The sequence below is a fragment of the Callithrix jacchus genome, chromosome 14 (assembly GCF_049354715.1).
Source record: "Callithrix jacchus isolate 240 chromosome 14, calJac240_pri, whole genome shotgun sequence".
Classification (NCBI taxonomy): Eukaryota; Metazoa; Chordata; class Mammalia; order Primates; family Cebidae; genus Callithrix; species Callithrix jacchus.
This window is the reverse complement of record NC_133515.1, coordinates 7721327-7747320: the sequence shown is the minus strand read 5'-3', so window position 1 is coordinate 7747320 and position 25994 is coordinate 7721327. Positions and strand designations below refer to the sequence as shown.

Genomic DNA, 25994 nt, shown 5'->3' with positions numbered 1-25994 from the left:
TACCTAGAGTAGTCAACGTCATCGAGACAAAGTAGAATGGTAGCTGGGAGGCGAAGGGAATGAAGAGTTGGTATTTAATTGGTATGAAGTTTCAGTTTTGCAAAAGGTTTTCTGCAGAGTTAGCACAAGAATGTGAATGTGCTTAACACTGTGGAAGTGCCAGTGTGACGGCTGATGCCTGCAGTCCTGGCAAGTCAGGAGGCTGAGATGGGAGGATGGCTTGAGCCCGGGAGGCTAAGCCTGTAGTGAGCTATGCTCATGCCACGGCACTGCAGCCTGACTCACAGAATGATACCTCATCTTTAAAGAGAAAATACTAAACTGTACACTTAAAAATGGCTAAGATGGTTCATTTTATGTCATATGCATGTTATCACAGTTTTTAAAAGACAAAACAGAACCAAAAAAGCTCACAAAGTTAAGAGGTAAGCAGTGCAGCATGGCCCATGAGATCTGGCAGTTGCGGAAGTCGGGGAAGTCTTCCTGGAAGAGGATAGGCTCATGTGGTTGTCACAGCCCTTTTAATACACCAGGAAGTGCTGTCCACCTATAGAATGAAGTCCAGCGGGGTGTGTAGTCTGTCCTTAAACCTAATGACGTCTGTGGGAATCAAGGATCAGGCCTCAACGATCAAGGCAGCTCCATCACTAAGGCATAGCATGGTAAGGCTATTGTGACCATGCGACCCATATTCTGAGAGCCGGTTCCTTTGAGGATGAAGGGGCACTGTTGATAATCACAGTGGACAACAGCACATGGTCCCGTGGGATACAGCAGAAAGAGCCCATGCTTAGGAACAGGAAGATCTGGTTTCGAATCCCAGCTTAGGACATACTTGGGCCAATTCCTTTCTGTCTCTGAGCTTCAGTTTCCCCTCCGTAAAATTTCTATCTCATAAGGTTATTATGGGTATCAAAAATAAGATGAGAAAAACTCCCAGTCCAAGACCTGCCAAGTCCTAAAGATTATTCATATAAGCCTATAATCTCTTATCTGCAATTCTGAAATCCAAAAGGCTCTAAAAACTGAAAGCTTTCTAAACTCATTTGGTGCTAAACCAGACTGCAATGAATGCGTGGCTCTACATCCCACTTAGTGTAATTCACTCTGATTTTTCTCTGCAGAAATCTCAATGTCTTTGATGGCAGGAGGGTGCTGCTCCAGTCCCTGCTGGGAGTGGTGTGAATATACTGTATATATATATAAATAGATGTGTGTGTGTGTGTGTGTGTGTGTGTGTGTGTCTTACTGAAGTCCAAGGTCTCCATACTAGGCTAGAAGGATGAGAACTCTTAATTCTGGCTATCAGTGTCCTATGCAGATTTAAATATCTTGTCATCTATAGATACAGTTACAGAGTATGATATTTAGCAAAAAATTGCATGTTTCATTTTTTTAAAAGCAGCACATAAAATAATATGTAGTCCAAGCTCCTGTTTCCTTTTTAAAATATGTACACAAATATGTAAGCCTGTCTAGGCATGGACCATCTCAGTAAGCAACCCCGAGGGTGGTAACCGGTTGCTGGGAATCTGAGGTCAAGAGAGAGAAATATTCAGATTTTATTGTGTACCTTCTTACGCAATATGAAACTTTTAGCTCATATATAGAATAATTTTTTAAACAGTAAACTAGAAAGTTAAAAGACATTTTATACCTATTAGGGTAGCTAATATTTTTTCTTAGAAGAAGAGAAAATACGAGTGTTTGTGATGATGTGGAGAAATCAGAGCCCCTGTGCACTGTTGGTGTGAAGGTAAAATTGCACAGCTGCCATGCAAAACAGTGTGCAGGCTCCTCAAAAAGTTAAATGGAGAATTACCACAGGATCCAGCAAGTTCACTTCTGAATATACACCCAAAAGAACTGAAAGCAGAAACTCAAAGAGATATTTGCACACCCATGTTCCTAGCAATTTTCCCCACAAGAGCCCAAACACGGAAGCGACCCAAATGTCCAACAGTGGATGAAGAGATAATGAAAATGTAGGAGGCACACAGCAGAATATTACTCAGACCTAAAAAGGAAGGAAATCCTGACACATGCTATAACATGAATGAACCTTGAGGACATTTGCTTAGTGAGCTAAGCCAGATACAGGAAAAATACTATCTGGTTCCTCTTATAGGAGGTACCTACATGAGCAAATTCAGAGACAGGCAGTAGAATGGTGGTTGTCAGGGGCTGGAGGCAGGGCGCAATGGGAGTGAGTGTTTAATGGACATGGTTTCAGTTTGGAAAGATGAGTTCTGGAGATGGCTGGTAGCGGTGATGCTTGCACAACCGTGGGAATGGACTAAATGCCACTGAACTGTACATTTTAAATGGCTAAAATAGCAAACATTATGTGGTGTGTGTTTTACCACAATAATAAAGTTAAAGGAGTCATTTCCTGCATCAAGTATTTCTTTGGAATACCCATGTCTCTGGAGCTGAAACTTCTTCTGAGCTGCACAGAATGACAGTTGGCACAGGCTCAGGGGCCTATGAATAATGCATCATGACTCAAGGCCCATTGTCAGGCAGTGCCCTCCAGGGCTCTGTGGGTCCTGCTGACCTCAGAGTGCCCTTTGAGCAGGCTGGTTTGAGCCATGGAGGAGCAGGAGTGAGGCGTAAGTCTCACATGGCCAGGCTGGTGGTGTCGTAGCATAAATGCAGGTTACCAGGAACCGGGGTCTGGTTGCAGTGAGCATCAGACTCCTAGACCTGCACCAGGGAGTCATCATTGCAAGATGCTTGGGCTGAGCCACTAGTTTCCCCAACAGGGTCCAGTTCTCCTGGGCAAGGGATGAGGGGCCCGTGCTTCTCTTTGAAAGAAGTCACTTTCCAGCCAGCCCTTCTCCTGCAGGTCTAAAGAGGCAAAGATGATAAAGTAGAAATGACATCTCCCTGTTTCCTTAATCTCTTGACACCCGAGTTTCTCTTTTTGTCTTTTATCTCATTTTTTTGTCTTTTTTTTTTTTAAGTCAAAGAAGGAGCTTTCTGGCTGAGTTAGAGGATTTGAACCATTTCTATGCATCAACTGGCAATTTCAGCTCATTTTCTAGGGCTCTCCTTACTGTTAAAATGCGGCCCACTTTGGCCGCCAGATTTCAAGTGTCCCTGCCAAACAAGGAAGCATTGAGTCTTTAAGTTACTCTGGGGGAGCTGGGTCCCAGTCCCAGCTCTAACACAGCTCACACAGGCAGATCCACCGGCTCCTCGCTTGTATTACATATCCAGTCCCTCTGAGATTCCTGCACACAGAGCAGTTAGGAAAACAGTGCCCAGGCTAGGACTTCAGTAGAGGGGAAGGTAATGTGGGGAACTGGTTACAAAGATGTTGAAGGAGCTGAAAAGTCAAATAGGGGTAGTGAGGCAAACCAGAGAGACATAACAGGAAGAAGTTTCTACCCACCTTGAGCTTGGAAAGGGAATGTTATCCAAACCTGAATCCCACACTGTCTGGTGGGAATTAGAAGTATGGAGGGAGGGACCATCCAGCCACAGAGGTCCAGTGTTAGGGGCCCTGACCAGGCCACAGTGAGATGGAGAGACACCCTGGCATCTCCCTTCCCCTAGCAGTGCAGTTGATCCTCACTGACTCCCTTGGGTTGAGTCCAGCCAGAATCAGGGGGCCTGGGGTCCTAGAAAATGAAGTTTGCAGAAGACAGAGCACTGCAGTCCAAAGCAAAGCAGAGAACCCAGGAAAACAACCTTAGTTCAGCCGTGGCAGCCAGGGTCATCCCCAACGCAGAAATAATTTTTTCATTTTTTTTTTGCTCTGTCCTGGCATTTCTGTTTTAGATGCCTCATAGGCAAACAAACTGAATTCAAAGTGTCACAGAATAGGAACATTCAAATTAGCCTGGAAAGCTCAGCTTGGGGCCTGTCAATCTCTCAAGTGGATTTGTGTCCTCTGACTCTCCCCTCGCCAGACTGAGGGTCTCCACGGCCAACACCTGTTCTGTAAGAAGCAGGCTGTGCTGGGCAGGTGTGAAATGCTGAGAAAAAGAGACAGCTGGATTCCACCCAGTTTCTGGGGAAGGAGGCAGCTGCATAACAGCTTTCCACGCCACTGGAGAGAAGGTGCATTATTTCCTCCACCAGGGTTGGGCTTCCAGGTACTACTGAGACCAGAGGTCACTGTGATCCAGTAGGCTGAGCCATGGATTAGAATCTCAATTGCTCTTTGTTGAAATCCAGCTGAGGCATCCAACCTTGCATGATCTTGAGCCACCCACAACTCTTAGAATGCAGCCTGCTTTAGAAAGGCACAAGGAAGACATCAATGAGGGACCCTGGAAGGTAAATGAACAATCCTGATAATGCCCACCACTCACACCATGCCCTTCCTCTGAGCATGCTCTGAAGGGCAATCTTCCTTATCCTCGGAATCATCCTTATGATGGTGTGGGAGTGCCCAGATTCTCCTCCATCTTCTAGAGGAAGAGACAATATCCCACACAGCAGTCCAACTGGCATTTGACTCAAGGCCACACGAGTGTTGGCCCTGGCCTGTTTCTTCTGAGCTGTGGAAAACCAGTTACCTCCTCCCTGGGGCCACAGTGTAGCCAAGGGACATCTGGAGGGTGACACTCATTGCTTTTAGGTCAAGAAAGGGGAGAGGAAATGAGAGAAGAGAAGCAGATGAAAAAGGGAAGGGAGAAAGGCAGAGATAAAGACAGGGCCTGGCAGGGCAGGGGAGATGCTAATGTGTTGCCACTACTCTTAATGATGGCACGTGGAGAACCTGGTTTGGCAGCTCAGTTACCAGCCCTTAGGGCTGTGATGCCCTCCTGTCATCACCCAGCAATACTGGAAATTCACTAGGGTTTTATATTCGGAAGAATACAGAGTCCCTCCCTTCCTTTCTTAGAAGAAGTAGCTCCCACTGTCAGCCAGGCTTTTCCCCGCTCAGAGCCCAGTTGACGAAACTTCAAGTGTTGTTCTCTGGTCTGTGAGGTGCTGCTGTGTAAGGTGGGAAAACAGATACATGTGGGTGTGCTACAGCTGAAATGTGTTTATCTGAATCTGAACAGCAGGTGCTTTCACACGCAGAGAGAGTGGTATTTGTCACCTTCCTTTAAGGCTGTGAGGGTCCTCTTCTCCACTCCTGCAGCAGCAGATCCGGGCTCCTGTTGAAGACAAGCCCTCACAGCACTTGGGCAGCCATCATTCCCCAGGCACATCAAGGGCTGGGGAAGATGCGACTAATGAGTCTGGCTTGTGCAAGACTCATCCCCATAGCTCCCTCTCACCATCACATTCCCAGTCCCACTAAAGCGTAGGATACTGGCCAAGTCTTTGGCTAAAATGAGAAGTGGCAACACCTCTTGTTTAGGCATCCCTACACACACTGCCAGATCCAGAAAATGCACACCAACTCCACTCCAGTTAATTTACACTTTAAAGGTGGTCCAGAGAGGAGACCTTTATAACAGAAAAGCTTCCTGGACTGCAGACAGAGCTGTGCCAATGCATCCTGTAAGCCAGGAAACTCACTACTCACTATGCCCACCTTGCTGTTTGCCATCACGGAAATACGCATGAGTTGCTCACCTGCATTGCAACAGTTAAACCACAGGCTACAGGTGCAGCACTCTTTCCAGGATGTGCAGAGGAAATGGCATTTATTATTTGTGGAATGTGTCTCTCTCCATCCCCAGAGTCGGTGAACAAACAAGTTGTCCTTGGAGCAAGCTTTTCCCTTTGGGCATCTTCCAATTTTTGAGAGGCAGCTCTGCAGTGAGGCCACTGGCCATCCCCGGTCTGTGCAGAGGATGGGCATTCTTGGCCCTTGGAGTCCTGCTGTAGTGTTTTGAGGATGCCAAGTTATTGATGGGGACAGATGCCCAAAATTCAGCATAATATACCTAAGCTTTATTTTACTTTTTCTGGAAACCTCTTAGTTTAAGAACGAAAGCCCCCAGCTCCTCCTGGACTGGGCTGGCCTGTGAAAATCTTGGTCTGGGCTTGCTGAGGTGCGATGCTATATTTATTGGCCAGTTTCTACCCCATGTGATAGCCACTTCATGTGACAGGCCAGCTGACCCTTTGAGTTAGCTGAGGAATTTTAAATAAAATGCTTCCTAACAGAAAGGTTGGTAAAGATTCCTGTTATTCACCAGAGAGCCTGGAGACAGAGCTGGGCCAGTTTTTAGGACTCGGCCACAGCAACGTTAATCTCATGAGCTCTGTCACTACTTCCCACTGTGGCTTGACTAAGACAGCCATAAGGGCCCTCCAGAAAGTGCTTCAGCCACGCAGTCAGGAGACTTTTGTCAACCTGGTCTGTCTAAGGCTTCTATGACCTTGGAACAAAAATAGCTCTGCTGTCCATCCTCAGCTTTTGCATCTGCAAAGAGAAGTGGTTAACAAAAATCAGGGGTAGCAAGTAATGCTTAGAGTTTCAGGTACAGATACGCACAGATACTGCTGTTGGTGAAAGCATCCACAGAACACCAGGTAACAAGCCACTGAAAGAAAATGGCATTTTTCCTGCTTCTATTCTTCAAAATGCCAGTGGAGATAAACTGATGCTGCTATTTGTATTTTTCTGGTCTATTTCCCTGTGAAGCCATCCAGTCATTAAATGCTCACTCCATCTTCCTTCAAAAATGACTCAACGTGCAGCTGGGAAGCAGCAGCAACAGCCTCACCTGGGAGCCTGGGAGCAATCCAGAACCTGAAGCTCCCCAGCTTTCCTGCTGAATCAGACGCATTATTTAACATTCTCCCAGGTGAGTCGCATGTTTTTAACTTTAGAAGCACCTGTCCAAATTTGCATTTGTCAAACTTAAGTGAACATCAAATTTCTACAAGGCTTGTTAAAAGCCTTGCTGAGCCCCACACCCAAGTTTCTGATTAAATAGGTCTGAGTCGGAGTCTGCGAATTTGCATTCTAACATTTCTAAGTTTCCTGGCAATAACCCCACTGGTGCAGGGCCATACTTTGAGAATCTCTGGTAAGACTTCCTTGAGCAGCTGTTTTGTGACACCTTAATTCCCAGGTCACTGAGGATCTGTTGCATCTCTATAATATGTATGCTGGTTTTCTCAATCCCTGGAATTACTGCATTCTTTTAATATGTTTTAGTTTCTACTCTTTAATCATCCTTGATCTCTTTTTTGATACCAGTGTGTGTTTCTCTCTTTCATTAAGGAGCTCTAGATAAAGCCACTCAGCTCTGTGCTGTGCAAACATAGGAGGATTATTTTTCTCCCATGTGGTTGTTCTAAAATTCCACCTGTTTCTTCAACTGGAATTACACTTCTGGTCCATGAGGTGCTTGTTACCATCCTCAGAGCTAGCAAACATTGGCAGCTGGTTTGTAATCTTCTTTGCCTTTTATGTGCATATACATGCCTAGGCATTTAAAGGTAGAAATATGTTTTGGATTTTTCTTTTTGAGACATCTCTACTAAAAATACAAAAAAAAAAAAAAAAATAGCCGGGCATTGTGGCACGCACCTGTAGTTTCACCATGTTGGTCAGGCTGGTCTTGAACTGTTGTGGTTTTGCCATGTTGGTCAAGATGGTCTTGAATTCCTGACCTCCGGAGATCCACCCATTTCAGCCTCCCAAACTGCTGGGATTACAGGCGTGAGCCACTGCACCTGGCCTGTTTTGGGATTTTTAAGAAAAAAATAACATCATACTACAGGTAGTGATTGGCAAGTTCATTTTTATTAATTAACTCTTGTTAATTAATTTCTTAGATATCCTTTAAAATCAGTAAATAGACTCTACATTCTCTTTAAAACTGCAGAATCGGGAAATGGGGCCGCTGAACTATGCGCCGCAGGAGCTCCGGGCTAGACCGTGGTGACGGCAGCGGCCCCTGGGCTGGAGGAGGACGATAAGGAACGACGGAAGCGACGCGGGGCTACTGCTGCGAGGCGCCTGGTTTCGTGCCCACGGCCGCGCAGTCTGTCCGCGAGTCTGAGATACATACAGAAAACTATAATGCAAAAGTCCTGGATGCTGCGGAACTTTACCGAAAGATGGCTAATAGCCTTCGCTTCATGGTCTTGGGCTCTCTGCCGTATTTCTCTTTTACCTTTGATAGTAACTTTTCATTTGTATGGAGGCATTATCTTACTTTCGTTAATATTCATATCAATAATGGGTATTCTATATAAATCCCAGGAGGTATTGCTTTATTTTCCAGAACAGCCATCCTCTTCACGACTTTATGTTCCCATGCCCACTGGCATTCCACATGAAAACATTTTCATCAGAACCAAAGATGGAATACATCTAAATCTTATTTTGATACGATACACTGGAGACAATTCACCCTATTCCCCAACTATAATTTATTTTCATGGGAATGCAGGCAACATAGGTCACAGGTTGCCAAATGCACTGCTTATGTTGGTTAACCTCAAAGTTAACCTTTTGCTGGTTGATTATCAAGGATATGGAAAAAGTGAAGGAGAAGCAAGTGAAGAAGGACTCTAATTAGATTCTGAAGCTGTGTTAGACTATGTGATGACTAGACCTGACCTTGATAAAACAAAAATTTTTTTTCTTTTTTTTTGTTTTTTGAGACAGTTTCGCTTTTGTTACCCAGGCTGGAGTGCAATGGCAGGATCTCTGCTCACCGCAACCTCCGCCTCCTGGGTTCAGGCAATTCTCCTGCCTCAGCCTCCTGAGTACCTGGGATTACAGGCATGTGCCACCGTGCCCCGCTAATTTTTTGTATTTTTAGTAGAGACGGGGTTTCACTATGTTGACCAGGATGGTCTTGATCTTTTGACCTCATGATCCACCCGCCTCGGCCTCCCAAAGTGCTGGGATTATAGGCGTGAGCCACCGCGCCCAGCAAAACAAACATTTTTCTTTTTGGCCATTCCTTGAGTGAAGCAGTAGCTATTCATTTGGCTTCTGAAAATTCCCACAGGATTTCAGCCATTATGGTGGAGAACACATTTTTAAGCATACCACATATGGCCAGCACTTTATTTTCACTCTTTCCAATGCGTTACCTTCCTTTATGTTGCTACAAAAATAAATTTGTTTGTCCTACAGAAAAATCTCTCAGTGCAGAATGCCTTCTCTTTTCATCTCTGGACTCTCAGATCAATTAATTCCACCAGCCATGATGAAACAACTTTATGAACTCTCCCCATCTCAGACTAAGATTAGCCATTTTTTCCAGATGGGACTCACAATGATACATGGCAGTGCCAAGGCTATTTCACTGCACTTGAACAATTCATCAAAGAAGTTGTAAAGAGCCATTCTCCTGAAGAAATTGCAAAAGCTTCATCTAATGTAACAATTATATGACGTTTCCCTTTTTGATTATTGCATTGTATTTTAATTTGTGCAGAATGGTTAAGAATGTTCCTTTTAGAAGTGTTATGTCTGTATCTGTCTGAAGAGTGACATTAAACTTTGAAAGGACTTCAGTGCTCCTTTATGATGATCCAAATAGTTCTTGGGATTATTTCATACATTTTTATCAAAACTTTCAATGTGGTTATGTGTTCATATCTTTAGTTTAATATGTCAATATAAGATATTGTTCAAAAGTTTATTGTTGCTAAAGTGGTGTAATCTTACACAGATTAATACTTAGATGTGGGAGGACTCAAAATGGCACTGTGAGAACAACCCAGGATTGAAGCTCTCACTGGATGCGTGGAGAGGGTGAGTCGGGGACGCATTTCCAGACGGATATTAGTTGCCCACAGAACGGGGAAATTCCCAGGTATAAAAGAGATGCGGGGCGCCAGGCGGAGTTCTTGGCTGGTGTAGCCGGCAGTCGGTGCGCACTGTTATGGGTGCCCTGTTGAACCAGCAAACTGAGACATGAGAGGGCTGAACTTGAGACTAAATGGGACTTAGACAGTGAGCCAGCCCATGAAATCCCAGGGACACAGCGTTTGGGGTAGCACAGTGCGAAAACAAAACGGCGATTCCAAACGCTCCCGGTGAGGAGGTTTTCTTAAAGTGCAGCTCCGTGGGGAGGGGCATCCGCCATTACCGAGGCAATCAGCCCCTACTGAGGTACACGCCCATTGCTGACACAGCCTGCCATTGCTGAGGCAACCTGGTACAACAGAGAGACTCTGCTGCAGGGCGTAGCCCGTGGCAACAGGGTGGAGATCGCAGCAGAGGACAGAGCCTGCAGCAACAGGACGAACCTCACATCAGCAGGGCGGAGCCTCAGCAGGCAAATAGTGACTAGACTGCCTCCTAGCTGGGCAGGACAGCACAATGGACACTCACAAAAAAAGCCCCAACCCCCACCCCGCAGACAGAGCATCTGAGAAAAAAAGGGTTTTTTTTTATGAGTTATGTTGCAGCAGAATTAAATATAGCAGCCTAACAGCCCTGTATGAACAACAGAGCTCACAGCTCAGCACTTGAGCTTCTATAAAGTACAGACTGTCTCCTCAAGCAGCTCCCTGACCCCTCTATATCCAAAAGACTGACATTTGGCAGGCATCATTCTGGACAAAGATAGCAGAAAAAGAACTGGTAGCATTCCTCGCTGTTCCGCAGCTGCTATAGGTGCACCCCAGACAAGCAGGGCCTGGAGTGGACCTCAGCAGTCATAGAGTGAAGGGCTAAACTGCTAGACGGAAAACCAAGTAACAGAAATACTTCATCATCAACAATCTGGGTGTCCACTCAGAGATCCAATCGAAAAGTCAGCAACTACACAGATGACAGGTGTATAAATCCACAAAGATGGGAAGAAACCAGCGCAAAAAGGAGGAAAACACCCGAAATGAGAACACCTCACCGCCTAGAAAGGACCAAAACTACTCACCAGCAAGGGAAAAAAGCTGGATGGAGAATGACTGTGAGGAAATGACGGAATTAGACCTCAGAAGGTGGATAATGAGAAACTTTTGTGAGCTAAAAGAACATGTTTTAAATCAATGCAAAGAAACAAAGAACCTTGAAAAAAGATTTGAGGAAATGATAACAAGAATGGATACCTTAGAGAGAAATATGAATGAATTAAAGGAGCTGAAAAACGCAATACGAGAACTTCGCGAAGCATGCACAAGTTTCAATAGCCGAATTGACCAAGCAGAAGAAAGAATATCAGAAGTTGAAGATCAACTCAATGAAATAAAATGAGAAACCAAGATCAGAGAAAAAGTGCAAAAAGGAATGAACAAAGTCTCCAAGAAATGTGGGACTATGTGAAGAGACCTAACCTATGTTTGATAGGCGTACCAGAATATGACGAAGAGAATGAATCCAAGCTGGAAAATACTCTTCAGGACATTATCCAGGAAAAGTTCCCCCACCTAGCAAGACAGGCCAACACTCAATTGCAGGAAATACAGAAAACACCACAAAGATATTCCACAAGAAGAGCAACCCCAAGGCACATAATCGTCAGATTCAACAAGGTTGAAATAAAGGAGAAAATACTAAGGGTAGCCAGAGAGAAAGGTCAGGTCACCCACAAAGGGAAGCCCATCAGACTCACAGCATATCTCTCGGCAGAAACTCTACAAGCCAGAAGAGAGTGGGGGCCAATATTCAACATCCTTAAAGAAAAGAACTTCCAACCCAGAATTTCATATCCAGCCAACCTGAGCTTCAGAAATGAAGGAAAAATAAAATCCTTCGTGAACAAGCAAGTACTCAGAGATTTTGTCACCACCAGGCCTGCTTTACAAGAGCTCCTGAAAGAGGCACTACACATAGAAAGGAACAACCAGTACCAGCCATTCCAAAATCACACTAAATGCTAAAGAGCATCAACATAATGAAGAATCTACATCAACTAACCGGAAAAACAGCCAGCTAGCATCAAAATGGCAGTATCAAAGTCACACATAACAATATTAACCCTAAATGTAAATGGACTAAATGCACCAATCAAAAGACACAGACTGGCAAATTGGATAAAAATCCAAAACCCATCAGTGTGCTGTACCCAGGAAACCCATCTCACATGCAAGGATACACAAAGGCTCAAAATTAAGGGATGGAGGAAGATTTACCAAGCAAATGGAGAGCAAAAGAAAGCAGGAGTTGCAATTCTCATCGCTGATAAAATAGACTTTAAAGCAACAAAGATCAAAAGAGACAAAGAAGGCCATTACATAACGGTAAAAGGATTGATACAACAAGAAGAGCTAACGATCCTAAACATATATGGACCCAATACAGGAGCACCCAGATACATAAGGCAAGTTCTTAATGACTTACAAAGAGACTTAGACTCCCACACAATAGTAGTAGGAGACTTTAACACTCCACTGTCAATATTAGACAGATCAACCAGACAGAAAACCAACAAAGATATTCAGGGCTTGAAATCAGACCTGGAGCAAGCAAACCTGATAGACATTTACAGAACTCTCCACCCCAAATCCACAGAATACACATTCTTCTCAGCACCACATCACACCTACTCTAAAATTGACCACATAATTGGAAGTAAAGCACTCCTCAGCAAATGCAAAACAACTGAAATCATAACAAACAGCCTCTCAGACCATACTGCGATCAAGTTAGAACTCAAAATTCAGAAACCAACTCAGAACCGCACAGCTTCATGGAAACTGAACAACTGGCTCTTGAATGTTGACTGGATAAACAATGAAATGATGGCAGAAATAAAGAAGTTCTTAGAAACCAATGAGAATGAAGACACAACATGCCAGAACCTCTGGGACACATTTAAAGCAGTCTCTAGAGGAGAGTATATAGCAATAAGTGCCCATATGAGAAGAATGGAGAGATCCAAAATTGACACCCTATCATCACAATTGAAAGAGCTAGAGGAGCAAGATCAAAAAAACTCAAAACGCAGCAGAAGACAAGAAATAACTAAGATCAGAGCTGAACTGAAGGAGATTGAGACACGAAAAACCCTTCAAAAAATCAATAAATCCAAGAGCTGGTTTTTTGAAAAGATCAACAAAATAGACAGACCACTAGCCAGATTGATTAAAAAGAAAAGAGAGAACAACCAAATAGATGCAATAAAAAATGATAAAGGGGAAATCACCACAGATTCCACAGAAATTCAAACCATCATCAGAGAATATTACAAACAACTCTATGCACATAAACTAGTAAACCTGGAAGAAATGGATAAATTCCTGGACTCCTGTGTCCTCCCAAGCCTAAACCAGGAGGAAGCTGAAACTATGAATAGACCAATAACAAGGTCAGAAGTCGAGGCAGCAATTAAGAGCCTACCACACAAAAAAAGCCCAGGTCCAGAACGGGTTCACAGCCGAATTCTACCAGACACACAAAGAGGAGCTGGTACCATTTCTTCTGAAACTATTCCAAATAATCCAAAAAGAAGGAATCCTTCCCAAATCATTCTATGAGACCAATATCATCCTGATACCAACCCTCGGGAGACCCAAAAAGAAAAGAAAACTTCAGGCCAATATCCATGATGAACATAGATGCAAAAATCTTCAATAAAATATTGGAAAGCCGATTGCAACAGCAAATCAAAAAACTTATTCATCATGATCAAGTAGGATTCATCCCGGGATGCAAGGCTGGTTCAACATATGCAAGTCTCTAAACGTAATTCACCACATAAACAGAACCAAAAACAAAAACCACATAATTATCTCAATTGATGCAGAGAAGGCATTTGACAAAATTCAACAGCCCTTTATGCTAAAAACCCTCAATAAACTCGGTATCGATGGAACGTATCTCAAAGTAATATAAGCTATTTATGACAAACCAACAGCCAATATCATACTTAATGGGCAAAAACTGGAAGCATTCCCTTTGAAATCCAGCACTAGACAAGGATGCCCTCTGTCACCACTCCTATTCAATATAGTACTGAAAGTTTTAGCCACAAGAATCAGGAAAGAAAAAGAAATAAAGGGTATTCAAATAGGAAAGGTGGAAGCCAAATTGTCTCTATTTGCAGATGACATGATAGTATACCTAGAAGATCCCATCGCCTCAGCCCAAAAACTCCTGAAACTCATAAGCAACTTCAGCAAAGTCTCAGGATATAAAATCAATGTGCAAAACTAACAAGCATTCCTCTACACCAATAACAGTCTCAAAGAGAGCCAAATTAAGAATGAACTGCCATTCACAATTGCTACAAAAAGAATAAAATACCTTGGAATACAACTCACAAGGAACGCAAGGGACCTCTTCAAGGAAAACTACAAACCACTGCTCAACGAACTCAGAGAAGACACAAACAGATGGCAAAACATTCCATGTTCATGGTTAGAAAGAATTAATATCATAAAAATGGCTATACTGCCCAAAGTAATTTACAGAATCAATGCTATGCCCATCAAGCTACCATTGACTTTCTTCACAGAACTGTAGAAAACCACCATGAACTTCACATGGAACCAAAAGAGAGCCCACATAGCCAAGTCAATTCTAAGCAAAAAGAGCACAGCGGGGAGCATCACACTACTGGATTTCAAACTATACTACAAGGCTACAGTAATCAAAACAGCATGGTACTGGTACCAAAACAGAGATATAGACCAATGGAACAAAACAGAGGCATCAGAGGCAACACAACATATCTACAACCATACAATCTTTGATAAACCCAACAAAAACAAGCAATAGGGAAAGGATTCCCTGTCCAACAAATGGTGCTGGGAAAACTCGCTAGCCATGTGCAGAAAGCAGAAACTGGACCCCTTCCTGACACCTTACACAAAAATTAACTCCAGATCGATTAAAGACTTAAACATAAGACCTGGCACCATAAAAACCCTAGAAGAAAATCTAGGCAAAATCATCCAGAACATAGGAGTAGGCAAGGACTTCATAAACAAAACACCAAAAGCATTGGCAACAAAAGCCAAAATAGACAAATGGGACCTAATGAAACTCCACAGCTTCTGCACGGCAAAAGAAACAGTCACTAGAGTGGATCGGCAACCAACAGAATGGGAAAAAATTTTTGCAGTTTACCCATCTGACAAAGGGCTGATATCCAGAATTTACAAAGAACTCAAACAGATTTACAGGAAAAAAAAAACAAACAAGCCCATTCAAAAGTGGGCAAAGGATATGAACAGACACTTTACGAAAGAAGACATATATGAGGCCAACAATCATAGGAAAAAATGCTCATCGTCACTGGTCATCAGAGAGATGCAAATCAAAACCACATTGAGATACCATCTCACGCCAGTTAGAATGGCGATCATTAAAAAATCTGGAGACAACAGATGCTGGAGAGGATGTGGAGAAAAAGGAACACTTTTACACTGTTGGTGGGAGTGTAAATTAGTCCAACCATTGTGGAAGACAGTGTGGCGATTCCTCAAGGCCTTAGAAATAGCAATTCCATTTGACCCAGCAATCCCATTACTGGGTATATATCCAAAGGACTATAAATCGTTCCACTATAAGGACACATGCACACGAATGTTCATTGCAGCACTGTTTACAATAGCAAAGACCTGGAATCAACCCAAATGTCCATTGATGATAGACTGGATTGGGAAAATGTGGCACATATACACCATGGAATATTATGCAGCAATCAGAAATGATGAGTTTGTGTCATTTGTAGTTACATGGATGAATCTGGAGAACATCATTCTCAGCAAACTGACACAAGAACAGAAAATGAAACACCGCATATTCTCACTCATAGGTGGGTGATAAAAAATTAGAACACATGGACACAGAGAGGGGAGTACTAAACACTGGGGTCTATTGGGGGGAAAGGGGAGGGCCAGTGGGAGGGGGAGGTGGGGAGGGATAGCCTGGGGAGAAATGCCAAATGGGGGTGAAGGGGAGGAAGCAAACAAAACACACTATTATGTGTGTACCTATGCAACTGTATTGCATGCTCTGCACATGTACCCCAAAACCTAAAATGCAATAAAAAAAATACTTAGATGTGGAAGGAGATATGTAAACAAGAAGACTTTGGGTATTTTTTCTTTTTTTTCAGAAATCAACATTTATGAAGGATTTATGAACAGAAGTATGTCTGTATGTCAGGTAGTGCTGAGACAAGATGGTGGATGCCAGCACCATCACTCCCCAGGGATAATATACCATACAGAAGGAATGTATAAGACAATTATAGAGAAAGGCAAGAGTGCCATCGTCATATCCTGAAGCACAGAATTTATGGGCAAGGTTGTTTTGCCCTAATGGCAAGATTTATGGTAGGTACATGCTTTTACAGGAGCAGTAGATAAAGTATAAATTTTAGAGGTATTCCTGGAACTGGGGTCGATCAGTGGTTAACATGGCAGATTAGCATCCAAGATGGAGTTGCTTTAGCCTCTACAGATACATTTAGACCAATACTATAGAACTGAAAGTTCAGAAATAAAACTATGCATCTATGGTCAATCAGTATTTCCCAAAGGTGCCAAGATCTTTCTTTCTCTCTTTTTTTTTTTTACATACTTTCAGCTCTGGAATACAAGTATAGAACGTGTAGATTTGTTACATAGGTATACAAGTGCCATGTTGGTTTGCTGCACCCATCAATCTGTCATTTACATTAGGTATTTCTCCTAATGCTATCCCTTCCGTAGGCCCCCACCCTGACAGGCTCTAGGCCCCTCCCTGTGTCCATATGTTCTCATTGTTCAACTCTCATTTATGAGTGAGGACATGCAGTGTTTGATTTTCTGTTCCTGTGTTAGTTTGCTGAGAATGATGGTTTCCTGCTTCATTCATGTCCCTGCAAAGGGCATGAACTCATCCTTTCTTATGACTGCATAGTATTCTATAGTGTATATGTGCCACATTCTTTATCCAGTCTATCATTGATGGGTATTTGGATTGGTTCCAAGTCTTTGCTATTGTGAATAGTGCTTCAATAAACATATGTATGCATGTATCTTTATAGTAGAATGACTTATAATCCTTGGGGTATATATCCACTAATGGGATTGCTGGGTCAAATGGTATTTCTGGTTCTAGATCCTTGAGGAATTGCCACACTGTCTTCCACAATGGTTGAACTAATCTACACTCCCATCAACAGTATAAAATCATTCCTATTTCTTCATATTCTCTCCAGCATCTTTTGTTTCCTGACGTTTTAATGATCACCATTCTAACTGACATGAGATGGAATCTCATTGTGGTTTTCATTTGCATTTCTCTAATTACCAGTAATGATGAGATTTTTTTTTCATATGTTTGTTGGGTGCATAAAATATCTTCTTTTGAGAAGTGTCTGTTCATATCCTTTGCCCACTTTTTTATGGGGTTGTTTTTTTCTTTTTCTTTTTTAATTTTTTATTGCATTTTAGGTTTTGGGGTACATGTGCAGAACATGCAAGGCAGTTGCATAGGTACACACATGGCAGTGTGTTTTGCTTTCTTTCTCCCCTTCACCCCCATTTGGCATTTCTCCCCAGACTATCCCTCCCCAGCTCCCCCCCCGCTGGCCCCCCCTTTTCCCCCCAATAGACCCCAGTGTTTAGTACTCCCCTCCCTGTGTCCATGTGTTCTCATTTTTCATCACCCGCCTATGAGTGAGAATATGCGGTATTTCATTTTCTGTTCTTGTGTCAGTTTGCTGAGAATGATGTTCTCCAGATTCATCCATGTCCCTACAAACGACACGAACTCATCATTTCTAATTGCTGCATAATATTCCATGGTGTATTATGTGCCACATTTTCCCAATCCAGTCTATCATCAATGGGCATTTGGGTTGGATCCAGGTCTTTGCTATTGTAAACAGTGCTGCAATGAACATTCGTGTACATGTGTCCTTATAGTAGAACGATTTATAGTCCTTTGGATATATACCCAGTAATGGGATTGCTGGGTCAAATGGAATTTCTATTTCTAAGGCCTTGAGGAATCGCCACACTGTCTTCCACAATAGTTGGACTAATTTACACTCCCACCAACAGTGTAAAAGTGTTTCTTTTCCTCCACATTCTCTCCAGCATCTGTTGTCTCCAGATTTTTTAATGATCACCATTCTAACTGGCGTGAGACAGTATCTCAATGTGGTTTTGATTTGCATCTCTCTAATGACCAGTGACGATGAGCATTTTTTTATATGATTGTTGGCCTCATACATGTCTTCTTTTGTAAAGTGTGTGTTCAAATCCTTTGCCCATTTTTGAATGGGCTTGTTTGTTTTTTTTTCTGTAAATCTGTTTGAGTTCTTTGTAAATTCTGGATATCAGCCCTTTGTCAGATGGGTAAACTGCAAAATTTTTTCCCATTCTGTTGGTTGCCGATCCACTCTAGTGACTGTTTCTGTTGCCGTGCAGAAGCTGTGGAGTTTCATTAGGTCCCATTTGTCTATTTTGGCTTTTGTTGCCAATGCTTTTGGTGTTTTGTTCATGAAGTCCTTGCCTACTCCTATGTCCTGGGTGGTTTTGCCTAGATTTTCTTCTAGGGTTTTTATGGTGCCAGGTCTTATGTTTAAGTCTTTAATCCATCTGGAGTTAATTTTAGTGTAAGGTGTCAGGAAGGGGTCCAGTTTCTGCTTTCTGCACATGGCTAGCGAGTTTTCCCAACACCATTTATTAAACAGGGAATTCTTTCCCCATTGCTTGTTTTTGTCATGTTTATCAAAGATTGTATGGTTGTAGATATGTTGTGTTGCCTCCGATGCCTCTGTTTTGTTCCATTGGTCTATATCTCTGTTTTGGTACCACTACCATGCTGTTTTGATTACCGTAGCCTTGTAGTATAGTTTGAAATCCGGTAGTGTCATGCCCCCCGCTGTGTTCTTTTTGCTTAAAATTGACTTGGCTATGCGGATGCTCTTTTGGTTCCATATGAAGTTCATGGTGGTTTTTTCCAGTTCTGTGAAGGAAGTCAATGGTAGCTTGATGGGGATAGCGTTGATTCTGTAAATTACTTTGGGTAGTATAGCCATTTTCACGATATTGATTCTTTCTAACTATGAACGTGGAATGTTTCTCCATCTGTTTGTGTCCTCTCTTATTTCGTAGAGCAGTGGTTTATAGTTTTCCTTGAAGAGGTCCCTTATGTTTCTTGTGAGTTGTATTCCTAGTTATTTTATTCTTTTTGTAGCAATTGTGAATGGCAATTGGTTCTTGATTTGGCTTTCTTTAAGTCTATTATTAGTGTAGAGGAATGCTTGTTATTTTTGCACATTGATTTTGTATCCTGAGACTTTGCTGAAGTTGCTTATCAGTTCCAGGAGTTTTTGGGCTGAGGCGATGGGGTCTTCTAGGTATACTATCATATCGTCTGCAAATAAAGACAATTTGGCTTCCACCTTTCCTATTTGAATACCCTTTATTTATTTTTTTTTCTGATTGCTCTGGCTAGAACTTCCAGCATATATTGAATAGGAGTGGTGAAAGAGGGCATCCTTGTCTAGTGCCAGATTTCAAAGGGAATGCTTCCAGTTTTTGCCCATTAAGTATGATATTGGCTGTTGGTTTGTCATAAATAGCTTTTATTTCTTTGAGATATGTTCCTTCAATTACGAGTTTATTGAGGGTTTTTAGCATAAAGGGCTGTTGAATTTTGTCGAATGCCTTCTCTGCGTCAATTGAGATAATCATGTGGTTTTTGTTTTTGGTTCTGTTTATGTGGTGGATTATGTTGATAGACTTGCATTATGTTGAACCAGCCTTGCATACCTGGGATGAATCCTACTTGATCATGGTGGATAAGTTTTTTGATTTGCTGTTGCAATCAGCTTTCCAATATTTTATTGAAGATTTTTGCATCTATGTTCATCATGGATAATGGCCTGAAGTTTTTTTTTCTCGTTGGGTCTCTGCCGGATTTTGGTATCAGAATGATGTTGGTCTTGTAAAATGATTTGGGAAGGCTTTGCTCTTTTGGATTGTTTGAAATAGTTTTAGAAGGAATGGTACCAGCTCCTCTTTGTGTGTCTGGTAGAATTCGGCTGTGAACCCGTCTGGACCTGGGCTTTTTTTGTGTGGTAGGCTCTTAATTGCTGCCTCGACTTCTGACCTTGTTATTGGTCTATTCATAGTTTCAGCTTCCTCCTGGTTTAGGCTTGGGAGGACACAGGAGTCCAGGAATTTATCCATTTCTTCCAGGTTTACTAGTTTATGTGCATAGAGTTGTTTGTAATATTCTCTGATGATGGTTTGAATTTCTGTGGAATCTGTGGTGATTTCCCCTTTATCATTTTTTATTGCATCTATTTGGTTGTTCTCTCTTTTCTTTTTAATCAATCTGGCTAGTGGTCTGTCTATTTTGTTGATCTTTTCAAAAAACCAGCTCTTGGATTTATTGATTTTTTGAAGGGTTTTTCGTGTCTCAATCTCCTTCAGTTCAGCTCTGATCTTAGTTATTTCTTGTCTTCTGCTGGGTTTTGAGTTTTTTTGATCTTGCTCCTCTAGCTCTTTCAATTGTGATGATAGGGTGTCAATTTTGGATCTCTCCATTCTTCTCATATGGGCACTTATTGCTATATACTTTCCTCTAGAGACTGCTTTAAATGTGTCCCAGAGGTTCTGGCACGTTGTGTCTTCGTTCTCATTGGTTTCTAAGAACTTCTTTATTTCTGTCTTCATTTCATTGTTTATCCAGTCAACATTCAAGAGCCAGTTGTTCAGTTTCCATGAAGCTGTGTGGTTCTGGGTCGGTTTCTGTATTCTGAGTTCTAACTTGATTGCACTATGGTCTGAGAGGCTGTTTGTTATGATTTCAGTTGTTTTGCATTTGTTGAGCAGTGCTTTACTTCCAATTATGTGGTCAATTTTAGAGTAGGTGTGATGTGGTGCTGAGAAGAATGTGTATTCTGTGGATTTGGGGTGGAGAGTTCTGTAAATGTCTATCAGGTTTGCTTGCTCCAGGTCTGAGTTCAAGCCCTGGATATCCTTGTTGATTTTCTGTCTGGTTGATCTGTCTGATATTGACAGTGGAGTGTTAAAGTCTCCCACAATTATTGTGTGGGAGTCTAAGTCTCTTTGTAAGTCATTAAGAACTTGCCTTATGTATATGGGTGCTCCTGCATTGGGTCCATATATGTTCAGGATCGTTAGCTCTTCTTGTTGTATTGATCCTTTTATCATTATGTAATAGCCTTCTTTGTCCTTTTGATCTTTGTTGCTTTAAAGTCTATTTTATCAGAGATGAGAATTGCAACTCCTGCTTTTTTTTGCTCTCCATTAGCTTGGTAAATCTTCCTTCATCCCTTTATTTTGAGCCTTTGTGTATCCTTGCATGTGAGATGGGTTTCCTGGATACAGCACACTGATGGGTTTTGGATTTTTATCCAATTTGCCAGTCTGTGTCTTTTGATTGGTGCATTTAGTCCATTTCCATTTAGGGTTAATATTGTTATGTGTGAATTTGATACTGCCATTTTGATGCTAAGTGGCTGTTTTGCCTGTTAGTTGTTGTAGATTCTTCATTATGTTGATGCTCTTTAGCATTTAGTGTGATTTTGGAATGGCTGGTACTGGTTGTTCCTTTCTATGTGTAGTGCCTCTTTCAGGAGCTCTTGTAAAGCAGGCCTGGTGGTGACAAAATCTCTGAGTACTTGCTTGTTCACGAAGGATTTTATTTTTCCTTCACTTCTGAAGCTCAGTTTGGCTGGATATGAAATTCTGGGTTGAAAGTTCTTTTCTTTAAGAATGTTGAATATTGGCCTTCACTCTCTTCTGGCTTGTAGTGTTTCTGCCGAGAGATCTGCTGTGAGTCTGATGGGCTTCCCTTTGTGGGTGACCCGACCTTTCTCTCTGGCTGCCCTTAGTATTTTCTCCTTTATTTCAACCTTGTTGAATCTGACGATTATGTGCCTTGGGGTTGCTCTTCTTGCGGAATATCTTTGTGGTGTTCTCTGTATTTCCTGCATTTGAGTGTTGGCCTGTCTTGCTAGGTGGGGGAAATTTTCCTGGATAATGTCCTGAAGAGTATTTTCCAGCTTGGATTCATTTTCTTTGTCCCCTTCTGGTACACCTATCAAACGTAGGTTAGGTCTTTTCACATAGTCCCACATTTTTTGGAGACTTTGTTCATTCCTTTTTGCGCTTTTTTCTCTGATCTTGGTTTCTCGTTTTATTTCATTGAGTTGGTCTTCGACTTCCGATATTCTTTCTTCTGCTTGGTCAATTTGGCTATTGAAACTTGTGCATGCTTCGCGAAGTTCTTGTATTGTGTTTTTCAGCTCCTTTAATTCATTCATATTTCTCTCTACGTTATCCATTCTTGTTATCATTTCCTCATGTCTTTTTTCAAGTTCCTTAATTTCTTTGCATTGATTTAATACATGTTCTTTTAGCTCACAAAAGCTTCTCATTATCCACCTTCTGAAGTCTAATTCCGTCATTTCATCACAGTCATTCTCCGTCCAGCTTTGTTCCCTTGCTGGTGAGGAGTTTTGGTCCTTTCTAGGCGGTGAGGTGTTCTCATTTCGGGTGTTTTCCTCCTTTTTGCGCTGGTTTCTTCCCATCTTTGTGGATTTATACACCTGTCATCTGTGTAGTTGCTGACTTTTCGATTGGGTCTCTGAGTGGACACCCAGATTGTTGGTGATGAAGTATTTCTGTTACTTGGTTTTTTTTCTACCAGTCTAGCCCCTTCACTGTACGACTGCTGAGGTCCACTCCAGGCCCTGCTTGTCTGGGGTGCACCTCTAGTAGTTGCGGCACAGTGAGGGATGCTACCAGTTTCTTTTTCTGCTATCTTTGTCCCAGGATGATGCCTGCCAAATGTCAGTCTTTTGGATATAGAGGTGTCAGGGAGCTGCTTGAGGAGACAGTCTGTACTTTATAGGAGCTCAAGTGCTGAGCTGTGAGCTCTGTTGTTCATTCAGGGCTGTTAGGCTGCTATGTTTGATTCTGCTGCAAAAGAGCTCTTTAAAAAAACCCTTTTTTTCTCAAATGCTCTGTGGTGGGGGGTTCAGGCTTTATTTTTGGATGTTGGTTGAGGTGTCCTGCCCAGCTAGGAGGCAGACTAGCCACTGTTTGCCTGCCGAGGCTCCGCCCTGCTGTTGTGTGGTTTGCCCTGTTGGGGCAGGCTCTGCTGTTCTGCTGTGGTCTCCCCCACGCCCTGCGGCGGAGTCTCTCTGTTGTAGCGGGTTGCCTCAGTAATGGTGGACGCCCCTCCCCCACAGAGCGTCTCGGACCGTCTGCACGGGGATCGTTTGAAATCGCAGTTTTGTTCATCCCACTGGGCTAGCCCAAACGCTCTGTCCCTGCAATCCCCTGGGCTGGCCCACTGTCCAAGTCTCGTTCAGTCTCAAGTCCAGCCCTCTCAAGTCTCAGGTTGCCGGTTCAACAGTGCACCCAGACAAGCGTGCCCTGTGGGGAGTGCTGGGTAGGGCCGGCCGCCACCACCCCAGCTGCCGGCTTCACCAGACAGAGGTACTGCCTGGCGTCCCGCATCTGCTTTATACCTGGGAATTTCCCCGTTCTGTGGGCAACAAAGATCAGTCTGGAAATGCAGCTCCGACTCACCTCTCCGCGGATTAAGGAGAGCTCCAATCCTGGGTTGTTCTCACAGCGCCATCTTGAGTCCCTATATACCTTCTAAATAATGTCGAATAGAAGAAATGACAGTAGACATCATCCTTTCTTTATTCCTGATATTGGGGGAAAGTGCTTATTAGTCTTTCACCATTAAGTATGATGTCAGCTGTAGAGTTTTTTTTAAGTCAATGCACTTTATTAAGTTTGAGGAAGTTTCCTTCTATTCCTAGGTTGTTTAGAGTGTTTTGTGATTTTATTTCTTCAATTATGAATGGTTGTTGATTTTTTTTCAGGAATTATTTTCCTGCGTATTTAGAGATGTTCATGTGGATTTTCTCCTTCATTCTGTTAACAATATAATTACTGCTGAATTTTTAAAATATTAAACTTTACATTATTAAACCCTAGTTGGTTGTCACTTGTTATGCTTTTGATATATTGCTAGATTTCATTGAAATTTTTGTGTCTCTGTTGATGAGTGATATGGGTATGTAGTTTTCTTGTAATGTCTTTTATCTGGTTTTCATATCAGAGTAATGTTGGCTTCGTGAGTTGAGAAGTGTTTCCTCCTGTTTTCTGAAAGAGTGTGCAGGAATTGAATTATTTGTTAAGTGTTTGAAAGAATTAAAGCCACATCAGCATGACATTTCTTAAGTAGATACAGGGCTATTTAGGGTTTTTCTTTTGTCTACTTAGAAATGTGCATCATTCAGAGAATTGGCTTTTAGTTTTATTGATATTCTTTTCTAATAAAAACATTTAAAGGTATTAATTTCTAAGTACTAGTTAGACATGTTTTCTTTTTGTTGTTTTTTTTTTTGTTTTTTTGTTTTTGTTTTTGAGACAGAGTCTTGCACTGTCACCCAGTCTGTAGTATAGTGGTGTGATCTTGGCTCACTGCAGTCTCCACCTCTTGGTTTCAAGCAATTCTCCTGCCTTGGCCTCCTGAGTAGTTGGGACTACAGGCATGAGCCACCACGCCCAGCTAATTTTTTTTTGTATTTTTAGCAGAGATGGGGTTTTACCATGTTGGTCAGGATAGTCTTGATCTCCTGACCTCGTGATCCACCTGCCTCGAGTCCCAAAGTGCTGGGATTACAGGCATGAGCCACCATGCCCAGCTGACATGTTGTTACTGTTTAGCTTTACAAGCTTCAGGCTTTTCCTTTAAAGGTGTTGAGCATGTTTATAAGTATTCTAAGGACCTCATATGCTAATTTTAACATCTCTGTCATTTCCTACTGATTTGTCTACTTAGTAGCATTCAGATTCATCTGTTTCTTTATCACCCTAGACTCAGTCCCCAGATTATGCTTTCGATTGTTTATTTGTTTGGCTAGTGAGTATTTTCATTTCTTCTATACTCATCTGTCACTCATTGAAAAGTGAGGGAAAATAGATTCTGTCATTAACAAAACAGATATAACCCTAATTCAATCAATAAAACAATTAAAACAGGCTGTTCCCCAAGAAAGAAAATAATTTTTTAAATTTTTTGTTATGTAATTTTCTAGTGATGGTACTTGCTAGGATTGATTGTTCCTGTCTATTACAAAAACTGCTTTGGAATTCCAACAATATGTATTAATAGTCTTAGGATGATTCTAGGATCTTATCTTTGCAAACAAATAGCAGCCACTTAGGAACTCATGGAGGCTGATGGGCAGCATGGTACCGCAGGAGTTTCAAATTTAAGAGTGGTTGCCGGTAAGCAGTCTGTAAGGAACTTTTGGTACAATAAAGTGTCTGAGTAAGTAAGTCACACAGTTCTGTATATATGAGATATACATGAGGAATTTTCTGGAGCTATTAATACAGTTCTTGAATGTTCTGAATTTTTTCGAGTTTTTTCTCATGAAAAACCTTTTACAGATTGATAGGTTATATGATTGGAAAAAGAGTCCCGACTCTGATGTGGCTGCTACTTTAAAGAAGCAGAAAAAAAATACAAAAGATGAATTTGAAGAGCGAGCAAAGGCTATTATTGTAGAATTTGCGCAGCAGGTAAGAAGGCCTTTCCTTCTTTATGCAGAGCTTATCTCATAGAATATTTATTATGTTATCTTTATAATGAAGTCAGCATTTTTGTTAATACTGGTTCTTTTCTTTCGTTGACAGCAATTTTTAAATTCTTATTCCCTTTTCTCCTTTTTAATATCAGAAAGCTAATATTTCAAAGATCTCTTTGCAGCCTGAATAATTTAGAAAACTGAGTTTACTTAGAACTACTTTGCTGTAATAAAGTTAATGCCTATAGGATATCCATGATCACTTTTAGTGTTTATGAGGAGTTTCAAAATGATTAGGCATTTGCTTATCCAGCTTCTCGTTAATTACGCCTATTCCAGATACGTTTTCTTTACAGCCTGGTGTTTTCAATTATTTTTGCTCCTAGGGTTTAAATGCTGCTTTGTTTTATGAGAAAAAAGATCCCCGCACTTTCGTGTCTTTGGTACCTACCTCTGCACATACTGGTGATGGCATGGGAAGTCTGATCTACCTTTTTGTGGAGTTAACTCAGACCATGTTGAGCAAGAGACTTGCGCACTGTGAAGAGCTAAGAGCACAAGTGATGGAGGTAATGATCAACTTTTCAGTTTATTGTCTTTAAAAAAATAGTGAGTTCCTCGAGT

The 25994-nt window shown here is 41.9% G+C and overlaps 1 pseudogene; it reads left to right on the top strand.

Moving 5' to 3' along the window:
- The first annotated feature begins 7948 nt into the window (after positions 1-7948).
- Positions 7949-9277, top strand: LOC100394043 (protein ABHD13-like; annotated as a pseudogene).
- The last annotated feature ends 16717 nt before the right edge of the window (positions 9278-25994 follow it).